General features: G+C 37.2%; 1 protein-coding gene across 6 annotated transcripts in view; it reads left to right on the forward strand.

Annotated features, from left to right (window-relative positions):
* The window catches only part of PPARG (peroxisome proliferator activated receptor gamma), a 134,204-nt gene that overhangs the window by 18,666 nt on the left and 91,986 nt on the right, over positions 1-23,552 (forward strand). For 3 of the 6 annotated variants that reach the window (XM_047781119.1, XM_047781128.1, XM_047781110.1), the window contains exon 2: positions 6,705-6,778. The exons of the other annotated variants lie outside the window; for them this stretch is intronic. The gene's annotated coding sequence lies outside the window, so the exon portion shown is untranslated. The remainder of the gene's footprint in view (positions 1-6,704; positions 6,779-23,552) is intronic. 6 annotated transcript variants of the gene reach the window in all.

A 23,552-nucleotide genomic window follows, 5' to 3' on the forward strand; every position in this document is an offset into this window, starting at 1 on the left:
CGCACCCACAGCATAGGGAGGTTCCCAGGCTAGGGGTCGAATCAGAGCTGTAGCCACTGGCCTACGCCACAGCCATAGCAATGCCAGATCCAAGCTACATCTTTGCCCTATACCACAGCTCACGGCAATGCCGGATCCTTAACCCACTGAGTGAGGCCAAGGATCAAACCCGTCTCCTCATGGATGCTAGTCAGGTTCGTTACCACTGAGCCACAATAGGAACTCCTGGGTAACTTCATTTTTGATTGGTTATACATGTAATCATATGATTTCACATTTAGAGAGTGCTTTCTTCCCACTCAGTCTCTACTTGTCTATGCCACAGTTTAAATTCTCATCTAAATTGTCATTTACCTATCCTTCCAAAGGACTCTTCCTTAATTATCTCAAGCACCAAAAAAAAGTAGCTTAGCCTTTGATATTAATAATATTTACTGAGCACAAGTTCTGTAGCAGGCTCTATTTTAAGTACCTTTCATACATTATCTCATTTTATTCTTCCAATAAACCATAAAAGGTATACACTATTATCTCTATCTTGCAGACAGAAGAAACTCAAACTCAGAGCGGTAAAAATAGCTTGCCAGGTGATAAAACTGGGATTTGAACTTGAGCAGCCTGAACCCAGCCGCCTTGTCCTGCCACTTTAGCAAGAGCCTAATTTTCCAGTATTTAACTTGCCAGAGAGTGAGCTACCTACACGCCATGCTCCTAGCACCAGTCCATCTACACAGGTGTAACTGTGGAGTAGGTCTAAGCTTTTAGTTGTTCTTGTTCACTGCAAGTTGGTTGATGTGTCTTGTAAGCAGTGAGCAACTTGACAGTACTTATTCTCATTACTTGATAACAAGGTGAATTAATTAGATCAACCAAATCTTTCATATATATTCAGTAATACCACCATCACTTAAAACCAACCATTGTTAGGAGATTCTTTATTTCCATTTTTCTTTTTCTCTTAAATGCCTCTTAATTCAAATAAAGTCATTTTATTTTGTCATCTCAAGATATAGACATTAATTTAATAGCAAGTTTTATATGAATATTGTAAAAATCTAGGGAAGAATGTCATTGGTTCATCTGGAGTCTGGCCTGGAATAGAATCAATCAGCAGTTTGGGGAAGGGGAAAGCAGTGGCAGACCCATGTATTTTGTTCAACGGGATAAAAATTAGTCATTTGGAAGTGTTGTTACACTTTTACCTTCCCCCAGTACAGCAAAGAGAATTTTCATTTGCCAGCACAATACCCTCTTCCTCCATCCTTAGAAAAGTTGGTTTTAAAAGGTCATTTCCGGAGTTCCCGTGGTGGCGCAGTGGTTAACGAGTCCGACTGGGAACCATGAGGTTGCGGGTTCGGTCCCTGCCCTTGCTCGGTGGGTTGACAGTCCGGCGTTGCAGTGAGCTGTGGTGTAGGTTGCAGACGCGGCTCGGATCCCGCGTTGCTGTGGCTCTGGCGTAGGCCGGTGGCTGCAGCTCCGATTCGACGCCTAGCCTGGGAACCTCCGTGTGCCGCGGGAGCGGCCCAAGAAATAGCAACAACAACAACAACAAAAAGACAAAAAAAGACAAGAAAATAAACAAATAAATAAAAGGTCATTTCCTAGATTTTTGTAATGAAGCATCAGAGAATGAGTAGAAAATAACTGGACAGGAAAAGCTGGAAGAGATTTAAGTTGTACATGATAAAGTGCTGGGAAAGAAAGGAAGGAGAGGTGAGGACATTATCAGGCTGGGAATAGGGAAAGTATTTAGTTGGCAGGGCTTTGACGAAGAAGACGCTTTGGTGAGGGGTGTGAAAAAATCAAAAGGAAGGGGGCAAAATGATATGGGAAGGGTTGCCCGAGGCATGCATTTTACCTCCTTGAACACATTTTCTAAAACTGGAGTAGAGCGTGGAACCTTTTTTTCTCTAATGGGGAGCAAGGAGTGGTCCAATCATCTGTTGCATTGATTGTGCTTCTTTAATTCTTCAGAAGAAGATGAGTAGTCAGGTTAGGTGATGTTGAGTTTGAGGTTCCTGAAGAAACTCAGAGAGGGGTGTTCCCCCCAAAAAATGGGAGATACAGACTTAGAAGTCTTAAGAGAAGATGTGTGGTTAGAGATGAAGTCTTGGGAGCTATTAGCAAGTAGATGTGTTTACTGGTAACAGTGAGGCCAAGAAGGAACTTGCAGAACTCATAAAACAGAAGAACTCAGCAAGAAGAGGTACCAAGAAAACAGATTAAAATAGTAGTCTGATGGTAAGGCTAAGAATTCAGAGAAACTGGTCACTGGACAGTTAAGGGAGGAGACAGTTTCAAGAGTAGACGATAGAATATCAGATGAAAACAGAGGCAGAAACAGCAGGTCTGGAGCCAGCTCAGACCAGCTTGTGAAAGTCAGTTGTTAAATTTTCAGGATTTTTGAGAGCCAGTTGTTATCCTTAGCCATTTTTAAAAATTACATGGTGTATGCCAGTGATGAAACAAGTTGTGTTAAAAACATAGGTAATAACCACACCAGCCGCATGGCCTCTTGATGATTTTCCGTTGCCGAGGTGTCCATGTGGATTGCATCTGTATGGTTGTGATACTGTGTAACATGGAGTGCTCTTACACCAGCATTTCCCGACTCTGCTGTCATGGATGTCACGTTGGTAGCCTGAAATCAGTCACAGTGGGAGTATTTACATCACAGAAATTGGCAAACACTACAAATCAGAGCATTTTTCCTGCAAGAAGAACTAGTTGCTAAACACATACCAGCATATTATTGGACAAATAGAATGAAAAATAAAGAAAAAGTCTTAGGGATTTCGCAAGAAGACCACTTGTCACTTTTCCTAGAGTTTCACTAGAAAATTGGGTGAGTTGTAGAGTGAAAAAATGTAAAGCGAGAAAACATATTTCAAATAAGGTTGCAAACTAGTGAGTTAAACAGCTAAGCAGATTGTATTGTTGGTACTGTTTTTTCCTTAATTGTAGGGCTTACAGAGCATATGCAATGCTAATATACTTTGTAATCTCCAAATGTGAACCACATATGCAAATTCATTTTGTGATGGAAACTTTTCCATTGGAAAATCTAAAAGAATCCAGTTATCTATAGTACACTTTTGGGGAGATGTTGCTATAATATTTATCACTTATATCTGTAATCTAATATAAGGCACAAATGAAACTTTAAACAGAAAAGAAAATCATGGACTTGGAGAAGAGACTTGTGGTTGCCAAGGGGGAGGGGGAGAGAGTACGTTGGTTTGGGAGTTTGAGGTTAATAGATGCAAATTATTGCCTTTGGAATGGATTAGCAATAAGATCCTGCTGTGTAGCACTGGGAACTATGTTTAGTCACTTATGATGGAGCATGATAATGTGAGAAAAAAGAATGTGTACATATATGTGTAACTGGGTCACCATGCTGTACAGTAGAAAAAAAAATTGTATGGGGGAAATAATTAAAAAAATAATAAAGTAACCATGCAACTGAAAAAAAAATTTTCTCAATGCAGATGATATTGATTGTGGAGTTCTCTTGTGGCACTGTGGGTTAAGGACTCAGCATTGTCACTGCAGTGACTCAGGTCCCTGCTGTAGAATGGGTTCAGTCCCTGGCCCAGGAACTTCCACATGCCATGGGCACAGCCAAAAAAAAAAAAAAAGAAAAAAGAAAAAGATATTGATTGTAAGTTTAAGAAAAATATTCTTTTTATTAAAGTTTCTTAGTTTTTTAAGGAAATATTTTCAAGAATGGATGTTGAATTTTATTGAGTATTTTTAGGGGCATTTTTTGAGATAGCCATATGGTTTCTTTTCAAATTTGACCCAATGTTGGGAGGAAGTGGGATGGATTGGGAGCTTGGGGTTAATAGATGCAAGCTATTGCTTTTGGAATGGATTAGCAATGAGATCCTGCTGTGTAGCACTGAGAACTATGTCTAGTCACTTATGATGCAGCATGATAATGGGAGAAAAAAGAATGTATACATGGGTCACCATGCTGTACAGTAGAAAAATATTGTATTGTGGAAATAACACTAAAAATTTTTTTTAAATAAAATAAAATCAGTCAGTGAATTTAAAAAACAAATTTGACCCAGTGTTAGAACATATTATTTTAATAGTTATTCCAGCATTAAATGTTCTTTGCCTTTCTGAGGTAAATCCAGCTTGATTTTTGTGATTTATTCTTTTAGTATACTGTTGCATTTGTTCATTATTTTATTTATATGTTTTAGTTAATGTTAATAGTGAAATTTGTATTTTTGTCTTTGTTCTTGTTAGGTTTTGAAGAATTAATTTAGTCACTGTAGTTTTTTTCCTACTCTGAAACAGTTTTTGTCACAAGAAAATTATCTCTTCCTTGAACATTTCAAAAAATTTATCTATAAAATTATCTAGTCCCAGAGCTTATTACGGAAGTAATTCTTTGATAAGTTTTCAATTGTTTCCATTTTTAATTATTTTCGTATTTCTTAAGTCAGCTTTTACCATTTATACCATTGCATACACAATAGAGTCAATTGCTCTTTGACCTGCATTATTATATATTTAGATTCTGGTAAAAAGCCTATCTCAGATATAAAAATCTTGGCTAGGAGATATGAATAGCCCCTCTCTAATGTGGGTTATGTTGAAATGTAAGGAGCTTGTCTGCATGCATCATAGCCTAGTTCTCTGGCTTATATTGATGAGTAGAAGGATTTATAAACTAATGAATATAAACCAATCTGTATTTACCTGACCAGATGGAGTACATGCAAGAAGTAATCCTTGATGTATATTGCCCCCAGAATGATCTTATTTCTGCCCTACTTATTATATTTTAAGTCTGAAACTATACCTTCTATGGTATAATGCAGTTCTGCTTGGATACAGAAAGCAGATTCCTGATTTTACCAGGGGGAGACAGTTTTGGGAAAGAGTATAGAATTCTTTTTGCCTCTGAAAGTCATAGGGAACTGGCCCAGTTTTCTGTTGATCCAACTCTTAGGGCTACAAGCTAGGAATCAATACCATTGCCAAAAATATTTACTTTCTTCCCATCTATTTCTTAATGAATTCATACTCATTTCAAAGAGAAATTGGAATGGGTGTCAAGAAAAGCTAGTATGACTTAATCTTAACCTGGAGTCAAACTCTTTAATTTTTCAGATAGAGATTTTGTTCACATTTTTCTTTATTAATACTCTTGTTTTCACATATTTAAGCTCTCGTTAGTTGGCTTAAAGGTGAAAAAAGTCAAAGTGGTAATCCATTATAGGCAAAGTTGTTTCTCCTGGATTATGCATGTTATACATAATGAACAGTCTAGCAAATAAGAGAGCGTTTCACATAGTCAATTGCTGTGATATAGATCAGCAGCCAGAAAGCAAATCACTTATAGGTCCAATACCCTGATGAGTCAGCTCTTTCTATAGAAGAATATGTCCCATTCTGACAACAAAATTGTTACCTGATTGTTGATATTTAGTCTACATTAGGAAGTTTTCAACTTCCAAACAGAAGTCCTAAACAATACTAGGGAAACAAATAAAACACATTGGCTATAGTTCATAGTCTTTCAAAGTAGAAATAGCAAAATGGGAAAACATTTTATATTCATGATCCACTATTTTATGGCATGCATTGGGTAATAGAATAGTTTTTGCAGATTCCACATGGCAAGGCACAGAGTTGAAAAAGAAAAAAAAATTAAAATTTGATTAGGTTAGACTGTGCAGGATGTTGGGTCTGGATGTTGTGATTTTTAAAGGCCCTGATGATAAGGCTTTGGCACGGGGTGCTGTTTTGTCTTTATGGAATGTACAGCTATTCTAGGATCTCTGAGCCCTTGGTAAGAGCCAAGGATACGAATCCTTAGACCTTTGGCACATTTACTTAGATCACTTGCTCTCTACATCTTCCTTTTAAAAATCTACTCCATATTTGGAGTTCCCATTGTGGTTCAGTGGAAACGAAACTGACTAGCATCCATGAGGATACAGATTCGATCTCTGGCCTCACTCACTGGGTTAGAGATCTGGCATTGCCATGAGCTGTGGTGTAGGTCACAGATATGGCTCAGATCCTGCGTTGCTGTGGCTGTGGTGTAGGCCAGCAGCTGCAGCTCCAATTAGACCCCTAGCCTGGGACCCTCCATATGCCATGGGTGCGATCCTAAAAAGATTACCAAAAAAAAAAAAAAAAAAACCTGCTCTAAATGGAATGTGCTGTATCTGCTGTCCCTAAATATTGTTGACACTTTTACCTTAGACTTTACAGCCATGTACAGTCTGGAATGTGCTCATATTTTCATAAATGTCATCTTTGTTTGATATAGCTTTGTCAAACATCTGCCTTTTGCAGTTATTAATCCTTTTAAGATCTAGTTTTTCTTATGTCTGCCCAACAACATAGATACGATTATTAATTCGACATAAAAGATAGATGAGACAAAGGACCTTGACTCAAGGTCTGTGATAGAACAGGAAATTAGGCAAAATGGATCTAATCCATGTCTCTTTAGGAAGATTCCTCAGCCCTGCATGATATACTAGTCAGCCTGTTACTTACTCCTAAAGAAACACAAAACATTCTTAGCTCAGAGAAAGCAAACATTCAGAATGAAATCCAGCAGAGGAAATACATTTCTTTTTGCATGTACATTTTGGTAGCCTAGGTGGTCTAAGAATTTTGGGTATGTGTGTATATTGAAAAATCTTCTTTCTTTTCAATTTGTTCAGATTTGGAAGAAGCCAACTCTAAGCCACTAACATACAGGAAGGTTGTTTCCTTAAACAAGAGTCATCTTTTAGCGGTAGGTAAACTCAGAATTTATTGTACCAACTTTGTATTTAAAAGGCTCTTTTTTAAAGAACATGCAAATTCTACATAGTATTTTCTTGTAAAATTTCTTAGAGAGCTTTTATTTTGACTATGAGAATACTTTCTACTGTATAATTTACCAGTGGAAGAAACATAGTAAAGTATTTGTCTAAGACAAAACAAAGATAGGAAAGTGACCTAGAACTTGACAAATAACTCATATCCTTAGAAATAGTTCTCAAGTACATTATTTTAGGTTCCTCTGTTACTTATAATTAAACCAAGAGAAAAATTTGAGTATCTTGCTTGACTCCCTGTAGGCCATGTAACCATGATGCCAGGTCACAGAAGAGAAAGTCACTTAATTTGTCCCCTGTTCATGTCAATATATTTTATTTGGGGAGTTCAGTACCGTTGTTATTTATTTTGTTCACATTATCTCAGCTTCTTATAGCCAAAGCTGGAATAATTTAAACAATAAAATTTTAAGAACGATAGCATTGGCTTATAAACCCCCCCAAACAAAATGTATAGACACAGTTCCATGCTGATATAAATAAATGACTGAATAAATAAATAAATGGAAGTAGGAGAACTTTTCCTTGCAGAAGAATTTTAGTAAATGTGAAATGACCAAGGGGAATGGAAAATTGCCATCAGAGAACACCAGCATCAGTCATTAATGCAGGCAAGACCTACTGGTGAACACTAAAATAGTATGAGAACGTGTCAAGAGGCACAGAATATGTGGACATAACTGCAAAGTATGTCCCTCCAGACATTTATTAATTACAAAGAGAAAAGTCGTAACTTTACAGGGAGAATCCTGGCAGATACCTCTTTTACCAAATGATCAAGGTTAATAGGTTAATATCCACAGTAATAAGACCTACTGCGCTTATATAAGCCCAGAAAGGGTACCTCAGGTCTTCATTATTCTTCCCCAAAATTCATAACGGCAATTGAATCATGAGAAAATGTTAGGCAAATCTAAATGGACATCCTACAAAATACCTAACCAGCGTTCTTCAGTAGGGTCAAGGGCATGAAAGACAAGGAAAGACTTATGTGCATTTTTGTATGTGTCAACTATACCCCAAAAATCCACTTAAAAAAAAAAAAAAAAGACCAAGGAACTGGAGGAAGTAAGGAGAAATGTCAGCTATGTGGGAGTTCCCATCGTGGCTCAGTGGTTAACAAATCTGACTAGGAACCATGAGGTTGCAAGTTTGATCCATGGCCTTGCTCAGTGGGTTAGAGATCTGGCATTGCTGTGAGCTGTGGTGTAGGTCACAGATGCAGCTCGCATCCTGTGTTGCTGAGGCTCTGAGGTAGGCCGGTGGCTACAGCTCTGATTAGACTCTTAGCCTGGGAACTTCCATATGCTGTGAGTGCGGCCCTAGAAAAGACAAATAGTAAAATAAAATAAATAAAATTTTTTAAAAATAAAAAGAGAAATGTCAACTAAATGCAGTGTGGGATCTTGGATTGGACCCTGGAACCAAGAAAGAACATTTGTAGAAAAACTAATGAACTCCAGATAAAGCCGATTCTTGTATTATGCCAGTGTTCATTTATTAGTTTTCATCATTTTGCTGTGGTTGTAAATGTTGACAGTAGGAAGCTTGGTGAGAGGGACATGAAGATGGCCCCTGTCTTTTCAGCTTTTCTGTAAACCTCAAATTATTTCAAGATGAAAAGTTCTTTAAAAGTCACATTGGAGTCACTCAGTAATCCTTCACACTAGACTGTCACTGATTTTTAGAGTGAGTTTACATTTGCGTGCCAACCTTAGAACATCCTTCTCGTCAGGGATAATCCTTGAGCTGTTTCTTGATCCCATCTATGCACAGCGCCATCCTTACCTCCACAAGTTTGCTCTCCACTCAGTCCTCCAGCCAGACTTCGAGCCCCTAGAAGACCTGGGAGTGGGGGAAAAAACCCACAAGGCTCTGCGTCCTCGGGAACCACTACTTTGCAAAAATTTTAGTTGGTGACCATCAGGGTGTGATTACAATGTTTAAACCAAATATTTAGATCTCATTAATGAGATATCCATTGGTCTACCAGTCTTCTTTACACAAGACAACATTTGAACAAGAACTTAAAATTAATAGCCCTACATGTGAATGGCGAAGATGAGCGATCATACTGTTTTTTAGGTAAAATGCCTGGGACTTTTGTGAATACAAGTGGTACGAAGAGAACTTTGATTCTTAGAGGAAATCAATAGCTACATTAAGTTTACGTAGAAAATCAACTTCACTTCAAAACAAAACCTTAAAATTGAAAGACCAAAAGCTTTTGAAAGACCAAATAAGGGGCAGGTATGTATTTTGGCATCTGGAGACAAGTGGTCTGAATGTAAGTGCCTGGGCCTGAAAAACAAAATGCTGACTATTAGGAGTCCTTCTCTAAAGTTTTTTTGCACACCTCTCTTGTGTGCTCAGCCAATTTAGTAAACCATACTAGTTCATACACTATAGGGGAAAGAAGAAAAAACAGAAGTGACACCTAGAGTAGCAAAATTCACAGACACCAAGTGGAGTGGGGGTGACCAGGAGCTGGGGGTGGGTGATGAGGCATTAGGATTTACTAGGGATAGGGTTTCAGTTTGGGAAGATGAGAAAGTTCTAGATGGCGGTGCTGGATGAACAATTTAGTGCCACAGAACTGTACATTTAAAATAGTTGTGTTCTAAAAAAAAATAATAAATAAAATAAAATAAAATAAAATAAAATAGTTGTGTTCTCACCTGGTGCAGTGGGTTAAGGATTGGCTGCAGCAGCTCAAGTTGTTGCAGAGTTGCAGGTTTGATCCCCATCCTGGCACAGTGAGTTAAAGGATTTAGCACTGCCACAACTGTTGCATCGATTGCACCTGTGGCTCAGATTTGATCCCTAGCCCAGGAACTTCCATATGCCACAGGTGTGGCCATAAAAAATAATAATATTTAATTAAGAAATAAATTAGGAGTTCCTATCATGGCTCCGTGGTAACGAACCCAACCATTATCCATGAAGATGCAGGTTCAATCCCTGGCCTTGCTCAGTGGGTTAAGGATCCAGCATTGCCTGTGAGCTATAGTGTAGGTCACAGATGCAGCTCAGATCCGGTGTTACTGTGGCTGTGGTGTAAGGTGGCTGCTGCAGCTCTGATTCAGCCCTTAGCCTGGGAACCTCCATATGCCACAGGTGTGACCCTAAATAGACAAAAATTAATTAAAAAATAAAAATAGTTAAAATAGTAAATCTTTGTGTAATGTATATTTTAGCACAGTTTTTAAAAAGTGAAAAAGAATAGAACTCTTCACCAGTTCCTTTACACTTCCATTGTGCCCAGTTTTGAGGAGAACCTCTGCATGGGGTCTTTTCTCCTTCGGAGGAACTTTTTTTTAATTTGGAGATGATTTCCTGGACATTTCCCAACTGGCAGTTTAAATGGCCCCTATATTATACATTGTCCAAGTTAGAAAGAAGCCTGGTACACAGGAAACAGTAGAGTTGGGTGGTTGGGAGAGTTGCTTGTGGAGTTAATTTATAACTAAGACAAGTGATTCTATAAAAAGAAGAAAAGCCCCATAAGAAATATGTTAACTGATGGTAAGGGAGAAAAAAGGGTTTAGATAAAAGATATCTGAACTTGTTTGGTCCCCGTGATTTTATGGCTGAGGAATTCAATTATAGGTCAACTGGGCGGAGCAGGCACAATTCTGTAAATTACTAATAGCACACGGCGATCTCTATCATTTTCTGTATGTGCTCACATGCAGAATCCAGACCTGCCCTCTGTAAATAAACGCTCTGCTTAGCTGTGCTGCTATGTATGAATTCAGGGCTTCAGGATTGGAACAGAGATAGTGTTTTTAAGACCTTAAAGGTGGGTAGGTGGTACAGATAGAAATAAAATTAGGAACTAGGACAAATAAGTGGCTTTTACTTTGGAATTTTGGCCATTGGGTTTGTTTCATTTTACGTCAAATTCTTTTAAGACATTTTTGTAACTAAAAAGCTATGAAAATATCTTTTAAAATAAAAAGACCACATGTATTCACGCATAAATTACTTTTCCTACTTCTGCATAGTTTCTTTCAGTTCTGGTTGACCTGTATATGTTTCAGAATTACTAACAGTTACAGTACCATGTAGCATTTTTACTTCTCTTACTGTTAGATTATATGTCTTTCTTCCTCTGGACCTGGATTTCAGATGTCATAATGGCAACACAGTTGTTCATCTTGTCATATGCATAACTTATTAAGCTAGTTTTTAGGTGGTTTCTAATTTTTCAATTTTTATACAATTACTGCTTGTATTTATATTTATATTTAATTTAATATTTTTTGAGCATACTTGACTTTTTGAAAATTCATTTTCTTGGAGTTCTCTGGTGGCTCAAAGAGTTAAGGATGCAGTGTTGTCACTGCAGTGGCTCAGGTTGCTGCGGTGTTACAGGTTTCATCCCTGGCCTGGGAACTTCCACCTGCTGAGGGAAGTTTCATTTTCTGAGAAAAATTCATTTTCTTCATATAAATTGCTTTAAGAGGAGTTTCTCTGTTAAAAGATTTGAGCAACTGCATTTCTATTGCATTATTAGTTTTCATGACATTTCAGATTTTCATGAAGCTATATTAGTAGCAAAATGAACAAAAACAAATTTCCAAAGCATATGTTTAAATGATTCCTCATCATTTAAATCTTTTATCATTTAGCTATGGCTGCGTGTGTGATAGTGGAACGAGGGTGGGGAGCGAGGAGTTTCACCAGTTGTTTAGGTATTAGAATAATATGGGGGTTTGGTGGTTTTTTCATTTTGGGGATTTTGTTAGGGGCAGTTATTTTTGTTTGGGGCTAGGGAAAAACCAACTTTGTTGCAATGAATTTGCAGATTATTTCCTGAGGCTGTGCCAAATTTAAATAAAACGTAAAGCCTGTGCTATGGGGCCCTATGGCCTGTAAGTCTGCATGTTGCTAGTTGTTATAAAGGAATGATTGCTTTTGAAAATGTAGGTTTAACAAGGTAGGGTGCAGAGAGAAGAATACAAATCAGTTTTTTTAAGGCTTTATCAAATTTTTTAAATTTGTAATTTGAATATTTGAGAGGAATAGTAATTTTAGAATAAAGATGTAATGATAACAGGAGTTCCCACTGTGGCTCAGCACTAATGAACCTGACTAGTATCAATGAGGACGTGGGTTCAATCCATGGCCTCGCTCAGTGGGTTAAGGATCCAGTGTTGTTATGAGCTGAGCTGTGGTGTAGATCCTGAGTTGCTGTGGTGTAAGCCAGCAGCTGCAGCTCAGATTCGACCCCTTGCCTGGGATCTTCCATGTGCTGCAGGTAGGGCCCTAAAAAGCAGGGGGGGGGGAAGATATAATGATAAGAAAAACTTTTAAGATGCAAAATTATATACTTAAAAGATGTATTACAGTGAATAGAAAAAAGATTACGAGTGGCTGTCTTTCCTTTTTATTCTAAACTTCCATTTAGGTAAAGGTTAAGTGTTCCAGTTAATGATGTGAAAAAGAGATTATAGCTTTTAACCATGATACAGTGTATTGTTTTTTTTTTAATATGAGATAAACAACTTAACAACAACGAAGGTCATTTTATAGAAAAAAATTACCATCTTAACATCCTATTCAAACTATTTTAACTTCTACAAGTTGCTTTCTAGTTCTTCATATATCTACATACATATTTTTATATATCTGTGTGGTATTTCAGAAAGTAAATACACTGCTCTCTCTGACCCTCAGTGTCTATAAAATTTAGGGATTGTGATCAATTATTTCTAAATTCTCTTTTCATTTAAAAAAAATGTTTTTAAACCTAGCAGTGTCTAAACCACATAATATATTCTGGAAAAAATGTGTAAGTTGATCACAATGAGTACTATCTTAAACATGTGAATCACTGCTATAAAATGTAGAGGGTTACTTCCTAAAAATTAAGCCTAAAAGAAAAACTGTGAGAGTCACAATTTGTTGAACTGAAGAATGCATGGGCTGGGGGGTTTAATTATTTGAGATTTTTAAGTAATAATTTAAGTAAAGCGGTGTTCTCAAGTAGTAATTTTACTAAAACCTACTATACAAATGTCTGACGAGAAAGGATGAAAATATTACTTTCGGTGATTACCTGATTTTCACTTATAACCACACTTTCTCAGAAAAAAATTTTTGAATTTTTTTATAATTTCTTAATTTTAATGTTTTCCTGAACTAAGAGTGTGTAAAATTATTGATTTTGGCACCTAGTTAGACTAGTTAGGAAAAATGTATGTGTCCTCATCATCTTTCCTTCCACAATTTTGTTTTGCCTTTTTAAAAAATGCCAGTAATCAGCTGTGCAGGCCTGGCTATAGCATGCTACCTTTTTGGTTACTCCTAGTAACTCATATGTTACCAGTAACGTGCATTAATTCTGTCACAGTATGGTGTAGTCCAAGCTTAAACATAGAAGCTACTGTTACTCCATGAAATATACAGTGAAACACTGGTCTCTCTGTTTTTCAGGTTGTTGGGTTTTTTGGTTGTTTTTTTTTTTTTCCCCTTTATGCTCATGAACTCCTTGTCCTTCAGTCCAGATTCTGTGATCTAAAATCATTCAGATTATTAAAAGTTTGATATTTTTAACCTTTTATACTCCCAGTAGACAGGACATAGGAAATTTAGTGACGTAAACGTATTTAATAAACTTTAAAAGTCATAAGACTTGGTAGCTGAGACAAGAAACAATTAGGTATAAATTTCAGGGAAATACCATAATGGCATGATTTTTGTTTTCTTTTGTTAGCGAGCCACATGGCTTTCCTCTCAAACCTGAGGAATATGTTGTGTGGCCTCCTTTTATGATTTCAGTTTCATTTGAATCACAGAAATATATGTTTCCTTAAGTTTACTCACTATAATTTGTGATTGCTATTTTTCTTATCTGTGAAGGAAGTACAACAGTTCCCACTGGGGAAATACCATGTTAAGTCAATCCTAAAATAAGAAATCTAAGGGAAAGGTCACATCCTAATAACTTGAACAAATCTAAATTCCCATGGAGCTTTAAAATTATTTTGTAGGAGTAGAGTATTAACAATGTGTTGTTGAACTTCTTCCAGATAGTGTCATAAAATTGAGAGCACTTTTGTGTACAGAAGTAATCACTAAGATATCAGTACAATTGACAAGACCTGTTTTTTTTTAGCAATTCATTTTGAAGATCCAGAGAAATATCGCATGAATAATAAATTGTAAAATTCTTTTTGTTTCTTTCACTGAAAATATAAGGAGTATTACTTAGGAAGTATTATAGTAATTAACATCCAAACAAAGAAAGTGATTTTTCCTATGACTACAGGATTGTTTAATACTCAGCTTTTTACCACCCCTGACCTGCTGTTATACTTTGGAAGAACCCTAACTATGTAATTCTAGAGAAAGTTGCGGCTTCTGCAACAGCGGAGAGTTGACACCTGAAGATCAGGACACCTGGATTGTAGTCTCTCCTCTTCTGTTAACTGGCAATCTCTTAAAAATTCTGGACCTCAATTACCTTGTCTGTTAAGAGGTTTATTATGAAGATCAAGTAAAATCAAGCATATACAGGGCTTAGAAGACCTTTACAACATTATATATCTTTAAGATATTACTGTAATCATTGCCTTTCATTTTTATCCTTTGCAAATGAAGAAATCAAAGTAGACAAAGGACAAGTAACTTTTTCCATCCCATTCAAGCTAAAAGGCACCAGTGCAGTCTATGTGTCCTGAATATGTATCTGTCCATCTATCTACCTATCTACCTACCTATCTATCTATCTATCTATCATCTATTTATTGCTCTACAGAAATACAAGTCTTTATTCCTTAGTTACTCTCTTATTACAAATTAAAACAGAACTATGTGTCATTTTTGCCTTTTTACTCTACGGTTATTTACTTCCTTAATGGTGGTTATGTATTTTCAGTAACTTAAGGATTTTTCAGAACATACCTGGGTGCCCAACCTGCTGGGACCCAATGTGTACCAAGAGCCATCTATTGAAATTAATTAGATGTTTCTGCATTTATTTATTTCAATTTCAGACCTCATGGTAATATATTGTCACATATTAAGAACGAGATATAAAATAATTTGGTTAATTTGCTTAAATGCTTATCCGTATGATAAGGGCATATGTTCAAAGAAACTCTGCAACTGTTCAGTATCTCTCTAATATCATTTAAAAAAAATTTTTATTGATATTTCCCCAATACAGTTTTTTTTATATTGTACAGTATGGTGACCCAGTTACACATACATGTATACATTCTTTTTTCTCCCATTATCATGCTCCATCATAAGTGACTAGACATAGTTCCCAGTGCTACACAGCAGGATCTCATTGCTAATCCATTCCAAAAGCAATAGTTTGCATCTATTAACCCCAGGCTCCCAATCTATCCCACTCCCTCCCCCAACCCTAGGCAACCACAAGTCTCTTCTCCAAGTCCATGATTTTCTTTTCTGTGGAAAGTTTCATTTGTGCCATATATTAGATTCCAGATATAAGTGATACCATATGGTATTTGTCTTTCTCTTTCTGACTTACTTCACTCAGTATGAGACTCTCTAGTTCCATCCATGTTGCTGCAAATGGCATTATTTTATTCTTTTTTGTGGCTGAGTGGTATTCCATTGTGTATATATACCACATCTTCCTAATCCAATCATCTGTTGATGGACATTTGGGTTGTTTCCATGTCTTGGCTATTGTGAGTAGTGCTGTAATAAAAATTGAGGTGCATGTGTTTTTTTCAAGGAAAGTTTTGTCTGGATATATGCCCAAGAGTGGGATTGCTGGGTCATATGGTAGTTCTATGCATAGGTTTCTAAGGTACCTCCATACTGTTCTCCATGGTGGTTGTACCAGCTTACATTCCCACCATAGTGCAGGAGGGTTCCCTTTTCTCCACACCCCCTCCAGAATTTCTTGTGAACTTATTAATGATGGCCATTCTGACTGGTGTGAGGTAGTATCTCATGGTAGTTGTGATTTGCATTTCTCTAATAATCAGTGAGGTTGAGCATTGTTTCATGTGCTTGTTGTCCATCTGTATATCTTCCTTAGAGAAATATCTATTCAGGTCTTCTGCTCATTTTTCCATTGGATTGTTGGCTTTTTTGCTGTTGAGTTGTGTAAGTTGCTTGTATATTTTAGAGATTAAGCTCTTGTCTGTTGTATCATTTGAAACTATTTTCTCCCATTCTGTAAGTTGTCCTTTTGTTTTCTTTTTGGTTTCCTTTGCTGTACAAAAGCTTGTCGGTTTGATTAGGTCCCATTGGTTTATTTTTGCTTTTGTTTCTATTGCTTTGGGAGACTCTCTCTAATATCTTTGTTCAGGAAGTGCATTAAGCTCCTTCGTTGTGTTAATTCCTTCTTAAAATTTTACATTATGCATGTACATGAAAAGGGTGAGATGTAATAAATCTGTTACCTTAGCACAGAGTCACCAGAAAAAGTGTTTCCTGGAAGCAGTCCCATTTTTAAAAATTCAGTACCTCTGTTTCTGACAAAGAGGACTAACTTCCTTTAAGTGCCTTAACTTTCAAGAATGACTGAGGTGAGTTGAGGCATGCAGTGACTTGAATTTCACCCTAAGAGATAAAAAAATGTTGCCAACTTATATTCTCAATATGTGAAGTAACTTCATCTCTTCACCCATCAGCGTTTGGAGTAACAATAATAGCAACAGCCAGTAAAAGTATAAGGAGATTAAATCCTTTGTACACTTCTGCTCCCTAATATCCGGTATGGTGGGGAAAAAAAAAAAAAAAAAAGCCTTTATGTACGAACCTGCTGATTGCTCTACTATAAATTCGTTTTCCCAGCTTTTTAATTTTCACTGATGTTCACATTTTCCTTATTCCTCATCGGAGTCATTGCAAATTGTCTCTCCAACCCGATCCACTATTTCAGTTTCATCCAGATTTCTTTTTCAAACACGTTTGCATTTCACCCCTCTTCCTAGGAATGAGCATTACAGACTTTGTGGTCGACCCGAACCTGCCCCCTTGGTCTCATGGCCTCCATTTGTGACCACAGCTATGAGGGTTTGGCCACCCAGATGGCTCATTGTTCCTTTCACAGCATTGGGTTCATGCCTGGAATGTCCCAATTATTATATCCTATTATTGTTGACCTTGTGGTTAGTTTTTTGTGGAGTGAGCTTCTTGAGAACAGAGACTGTCTTCTGGGCATCCCTACTACTTAAAACAGTTCCTAGCAAGGATTATGCAAATGTTGAAATTATAACATAATTAAAGTTAAATGATTCAGATGTACTTTTATTTCCACTAATTAAACATAGTATTATTAGCACTCTTGCCTAAATATGATTTTTAAATTTACCTGAGATGCAAATCATGTTATAACATTGAATTACTTTGGGAAAATAATTTCTGTGATATAATATGTATTTTACAATTTCATAGATTTAACTTTTGCCTGGGCTTCTTTGTCTTCTTTTATTTTTCTTTTATTTTTGTAAATGTGGAAAAGCTGTCCATAAAAGCAGATAGGTACTTTGTCAGCTACTTCTTACCTGGTTAATTCGGAGATGAGGACTATTCAGTTCACAGACTTGTTACAGCCTTTCGATCTTCTGTAGCCTTTGAAGCAGGGCTTTGAAGTCAGATAACGGCTAGAATAGTTATTTGTATGTTGTTATTTGTATGAGGTTTGTTGTTGTTGTTGTTCCTATTTGTGTGGTTTATTTATGAAACAAGTGTTTACGAGCTACTTTTACATATCCAGCCCTGTTCTAGACAGAAGTGGAATTATGACATTCCTTGCTTTCAGCCTTGTTTCAAAGGTAATACCAACACTGACCACATAAAAGAACTAAGTCGCAGAGCTGGGTGATGTGTGGCTGAGGAAAAACATGTAGTAAAAGTTCATAGAAGAAAACATATCTGCAGAGCTTTAAGAGTGTGTGGTTGCTTCCAAGATGCTTATACCTGAGCTGAACCCTGGAAGCATGGATACAGGGACATGAGAGTGAAGAAGCTGGAAATAAAATAAAACATGAGGAGCATCATGGGGAAGGAATTTCGAGATATTGTGGGTACATGGCACTCTGGAAATGTGGGAGCCTAAGAAAGGAAAAGGGCTAAGTTTGGCAGGATGCAAAGGCTAGAGTGAAGGTTTGGGGTTTTGTCTAGGAGGCGTTGGGGAACTTGAAGATTTGGGGACAGGAGAGAGGTGTGACAAAACCTCCATTTGGAAGAGACGAGTGAGAGAGTTATTTTGACAATGTAAGATTTGCTGACTGAATAAAAATTAAAGAGGCTGAAAGAGAAAAAAAGAATCAGAAGTGAACTTTTGCCTAATGCATAGAGAAATGGAAGAAAGAGGGAGGAGGGACTCTGGAGGAAGAAAGATGAGCTTGATGTTAGATTTGTTGAATCCGAAGTGAAGGTGGAATAACTTGGTAGAAATGCCCTAGAGAGATGTGGAGATTCGGCACCAAACCTCATTTCAAAAGCCAAAACTGTCTTGCATGTCATGAGCAGGAAGTGAAGAAGGCTTTGAAAGCCAAGGTCTCAAAAACAAGCAGCACCAGGTAAAGTTTAAAAGGGGAGGATGCGAGGATGGCAAGAGTAGGGAGGGTCTCCACTGGCAAACAGGGAGAGTTTTAAGAAGAGGAAAAGAAAACAGCACTTAGTATGCCTTATATAACTAGCATTGTGATATTAACTTCACATATGTAATCTCATTTCATCCTTACACAACCCTGTATTGTAGAAATTATTATTATCCCCATTTTACAGGTGAATAAAGTGAAGTTTAGCAGGTGAAATAACCTGCCAAAGGGTGGAATCTAATTTAAAGCAAGATCCTTCTGACTCCCAAGCTCACATTTTTTTTTTTTTTTTTTACTGAAATATTGTAACCTGACAATGAGCTGTCAAGAATACAAAAAAGAAATAAGGCCATTAACAGCTGCAAGGGGGTGGTCTTTGTTTAAGATTATAGGTTAGGTATACTGGGAGGAATGGGAATCTTGGGGGCTTTGAAGATGATGGGGTATACAAATGGAGAGGGATTTTTGGACAGCTGAGAATTGGGGTAGCAAATAGGACAGCTCTAGAAAAGCTGAATCCAGGAAAGTAGAGAAGAATGCAAATCAGTGGAGAAGGAGGAGATAGTATAGGGGTGAGGTCTCAGAAAAGACATGAAAAAGAGCCAGACTATATGAGAAAAGACTGCTCCCACTAAGTCTGGAGATTATTGTCCCAGTGGAGATCAGAGGAAGGGTAGATGAGAAAGGTATCAGATAAACATAGATTTTTTTTTAAAAAAAGCACTAGTTGTAATTATCTCCATAGTTATAGCTTACTTGGAAGAAAGTTCATAAAAAAAGGGAGTTTCCGTCATGGCTCAGTGGTTAGCGAACCCAACTAGGATCCATGAGGATGTGGGTTCCATCCCTGGACTCGCTCAGTGGGTTAAGGATCCGGCATTGCCATGAGCTGTGGTGTAGGTCGCAGACGCGGCTCAGATCCTGTGTTGCTATGGCTCTGGCATAGGCTGGCAGCTGCAGCTCCGATTAGACCCCTAGCCTGGGAACCTCCATATGCAGAGGGTGCGGCCCTAAAAGACAAAAAAAAAAAAACAAAAAACCAACCAAACCAAACCAAACAAAAAACCCAAAAAATTAAAAAAAAAAAAAAAAGACATGGTGGCTAAGAGACCTTAATCAGTCACTTTCCCTCTTCCAGCCTCTGCTTTCCCATATGTTTGACAAATTAGCATCAGGTAGGCAAGTGGCTCCCAAAACACCTTTCCATTCCTTAATTTCCTAAGCATTGTGAACTGGGACAACTGTGATCTGTTTACAGATGGGGCAATCCTATAACTTTATATGTCAAAGGAACTTGTAGGAATAACAAAAATTAAAGATACTGAGGTAATTTTTAGAATTTTAAGTCCTCAAGTCAAAATTTCTGCCTATATCCCTTTACCTCTTATTTAAAATGATTAAGTGGGTCACTTTGCTACAGTAGAAAATTGACAGAACACTGTAAACAACTATTATGGAAAAAAAAAATCATTAAAGATAAATAAAAAATAAAAATGATTAAAATGTCAACGTATTACTAACTGTAAACTCTTTTTTTTTTTTGTCTTTTTAGGGCTGCCCCCATGGCACATGGAGGTTCCCAGGCTAGGGGTCCAATCAGAAGTACAGCTGCCGGCCTACACCACAACCAAGTCTGCAAGCTACACCACAGCTCACAGGAACGCCAGATCCTTAACCCTCTGAGCAAGGCAAGGGATTGAACCTGCATACTCATGGATACTAGTCAGGTTGATTAACTGCTTAGCCACGACGGGAACTCCCTAACTATAAACCCTTGAGGCAAGGACTCTGTCCTACACTCTGATTATAATGGCTCAATAAATATATATTGAATGAATGAATGCTGAATTACAAAATGTCACCACTACAGAGGCTTCTGGTTATTTTTCTCCTCTTTGATCTCTCTTCTCAGTCTCTCCTGTGACATTTCAGGAGCGTATTAATTATGTTAGAGATAGTCACTTTTCACTGTACTGCCTCATTAAATTCTTTTTTCATTTGGTTGCTATCTTGGTTTTTTGTGAAAAGGGAACTATATACTTGAGGAATTGACTGACAGTTAATGGAAATCTTAGGATTTTTCAAAATTATCTTTTGTAGGAACTTACAAATTAGTATTCTAGTTTTCCTTCACTGGTCAGTTTAAATTTTACCAAGAATGTTGCCTTTATAAAAAGGAATTGTGTTTTATTTTAAGGAGGAAAAATGATTTTGAGGAAATCAGAAATCTATTTCTGAACAAATGTAGTGATGCTGGTGTAAGAAAAAAAGCCACAAGATGTTATCCCAAATTAGTAATGCTTCCCATCTTAAACACATGATTTCAGTTGTCCCCAGCTAGCTAAAGGTTACAAAATGTCACCATAATATCCTTTACTTCCTTCTGTGTTTTGCTTCCCCCTACACACACCCAAATATGGTAGATGGAGTTGTAAAAACCCTGAAGTATGACAATATAGTTTATTACACCTTTAGTTAGAAGTATCGTGCCAAAATGAGCTGAGAACTAGAGGAAATGGATTTAAATTTATAGCAGTCGGGTGAGACAGAATATACCTTTTCCAGACCACTCAACCAGCAAGCCAGTTTGTAACTTTAATGCTCCGTACAGTGGAAAAGTTGCAGCTATAACAAAATCAACAGAGACATCTCTGATTAATGTTCTTCAATAAGAGGATTGAACGGGAGAGTATTTTTCCAAATGTATGCTTTTATATACTTTATACGACTTTCCAGAATGTTATTAATTTTACTTAGTGCTACTTTGGGAGTCACTGATTCTCCTCATCACTCTGATGAGGAATTAGAGCCAGAGCTGACATCTCTCTGTTAGCAGACTTTGTCTTCAGTGATCTGACCACCTGAGGATACCTTTGTCTCTTTCATTACCAGGCTTTAAGCCTGCAAATCATTGTTGGTTTTCCCTTAGCCTGAGAGAAAAATTTAGAGTATTTGCTTACATGGGAGACATGAAAATGCTGACTTTAAGAAATGGCTCTCTGATTCTTGGGTAGAAGCTGAAATACTGGGCGAGACAACCAAGTATCCAAAACCTGAATGTTCCCAGCAAGCCATATAGTTTTCCTGGATTTTGAATCAAGATAAGTAGCACAGCTTATAGAATCAACCATCCTATGAAATTATGAACTTGAAGGAAAAGGGTGATTGATTTTCATTTCTCCCTTAAAAGTTTGTTCAGTTTTAAGTATTTGTTTATTTTTTTCAAAACAGGCACTCTCCCTACAAGTGACTGAGATACTGTGCTCTCCATACAGGTTGTGTTGAAAGAGGTTAGCTTGTAAATTGAAGTAAGAGGGGTAGAATGAAAAGAATCGAGTGGTAAAAGAGAAGGAAGCTAGGTGTTTTAACCCAATTTGCTTCTTCCTCTTTGGACTGCTGTTGATATTATTTTAGCCGTTCTATTTGCCTGTACATAGGCGGTGTCACCACTTCTGCTACAACCTCTGTGCCTAGAGAGTTAGAACCACCTATAAATCAGTAAACTGAGTGGAACCTTGGCAGATGAGGTCTCAGACAGGATACAAGCATTTTGTTTATATTTAGACAATCCAAGAACCTGGCCTCTGGGCATTAGGTAAAATGTCCAGGAAAGATAAGCCTGAAGAACAGAGTATTTATTAGGAATAAATGTCACCTTTCTCCACGTGGGGGTTTAATTCAAAGCAGCCTAGGAAAAACTAAAGAGGTTTCTTTTTCTACTTAGTTGGCAAGTTTTTTTAAAAAGAAAGTCAGGAGGATTTCCCTTGTGGTGCAGCAGGTTAAGGATCTGGTGTTGTCACTGCAGTGGCTTAGGTCGCTGCTATGGTGCAGGTTGGATCCCTGGCCTGGGAATTTCCGTATGCTGCATGTGTGGCCAAAAAAAGGGGGTGGGGAGTGAGGAGCCCAAATAAAAAGAGAGTGAAAACCACAGCAGAACATGTAAGATGGCTGCTGGTATGCATGCTTTTTGGCTTTGCTGAGAAAGGTCTCAGACTTGAAGTCTGCAGAACTAGTAAGAGGTAATTGTTCTACAGTACAGTTGAGTTATATTCAGGGAAGTCCTTTGAAACAAAGATTCATGTCATAAAAGAGGTGTTAAAATCCCAGGATTTTTCAGCCAAGAATGGCACTTGCTTCTATCAGAATCAGTCATCAGATTGAAAGCAAAGCAAACGAACTATGTGAAAAACAGCACTGGAGAAGCTCTGGTTTTTTCCTTGCAAAACACATATACTATAAGATAAAAATAGGAATAATAGTATTTTCCGCTCTTACAACCTACAGGGTGGAACAGTTGTGCTATAACCTTTCTGTCCTTGATTCTGATAGCCATTTAATCATTTATTATCACCTCCTTTAGAAGGGAATAAAAAGGGTAATAAGAAATCAGAATAATTAGATTTATAGTTCAACTATTTTTCAGTTATCCTTGAAGTCTTTAACATTCATCACTAAGGGTAATTAATAATTAACTTAAGCCATAGAATTAGAGTTTGTACTATTTGATAGGTACCAACCAGTTATGGAGACCTCTTAATTCCAAAATAAGCAGATAGACTAGGTGATTAGTCATACACTTATTACTGATAATTCTTGAGGTCCATGACTGTAGAACAAGTTTCCTATTAAAATAACATGCTATATATTTCATATCTCTACTAGATCATTAACAGGATGGCAATTCAGATGTCCAGCCAGTAAATAACAAACTGCCCATCTTCTCTCACTTTTTATTTATTGTGGTAAAGTACATGAAACAAAAAGTTTGCCATTTTAACCATTTTTAAGAATACAGCTCAGTGACATTAATTACATGCACAATGTTTCACAAACACCGGCTCTGTCTATACCCAAAACTTTTTCATCACCTCAGACAGAAACTCCGCCCATTCAGCAGTAACACCCACCTCCCATCCCTCAGCCCATGGTTACCTCTAGTCTACTTTCTTTCTTTGTGAATTTGCCAGTTTCAGTTATGTGGAGTCATGCATTATTTGTCCTTTGGTATATGGCTTATTTCACTTAGCACAGTGTTTTTAAACTGTTGGAACATGTTTCAAAAATTCCATTCCAGTTTCCGGTGAATAATATTCCACTGTATGTATATAACACATTTTGTTTATTGATTTGTCTGTTAATGGACTCT

The sequence above is a fragment of the Phacochoerus africanus genome, chromosome 1, assembly GCF_016906955.1.
Source record: "Phacochoerus africanus isolate WHEZ1 chromosome 1, ROS_Pafr_v1, whole genome shotgun sequence".
Classification (NCBI taxonomy): domain Eukaryota; kingdom Metazoa; phylum Chordata; class Mammalia; order Artiodactyla; family Suidae; genus Phacochoerus; species Phacochoerus africanus.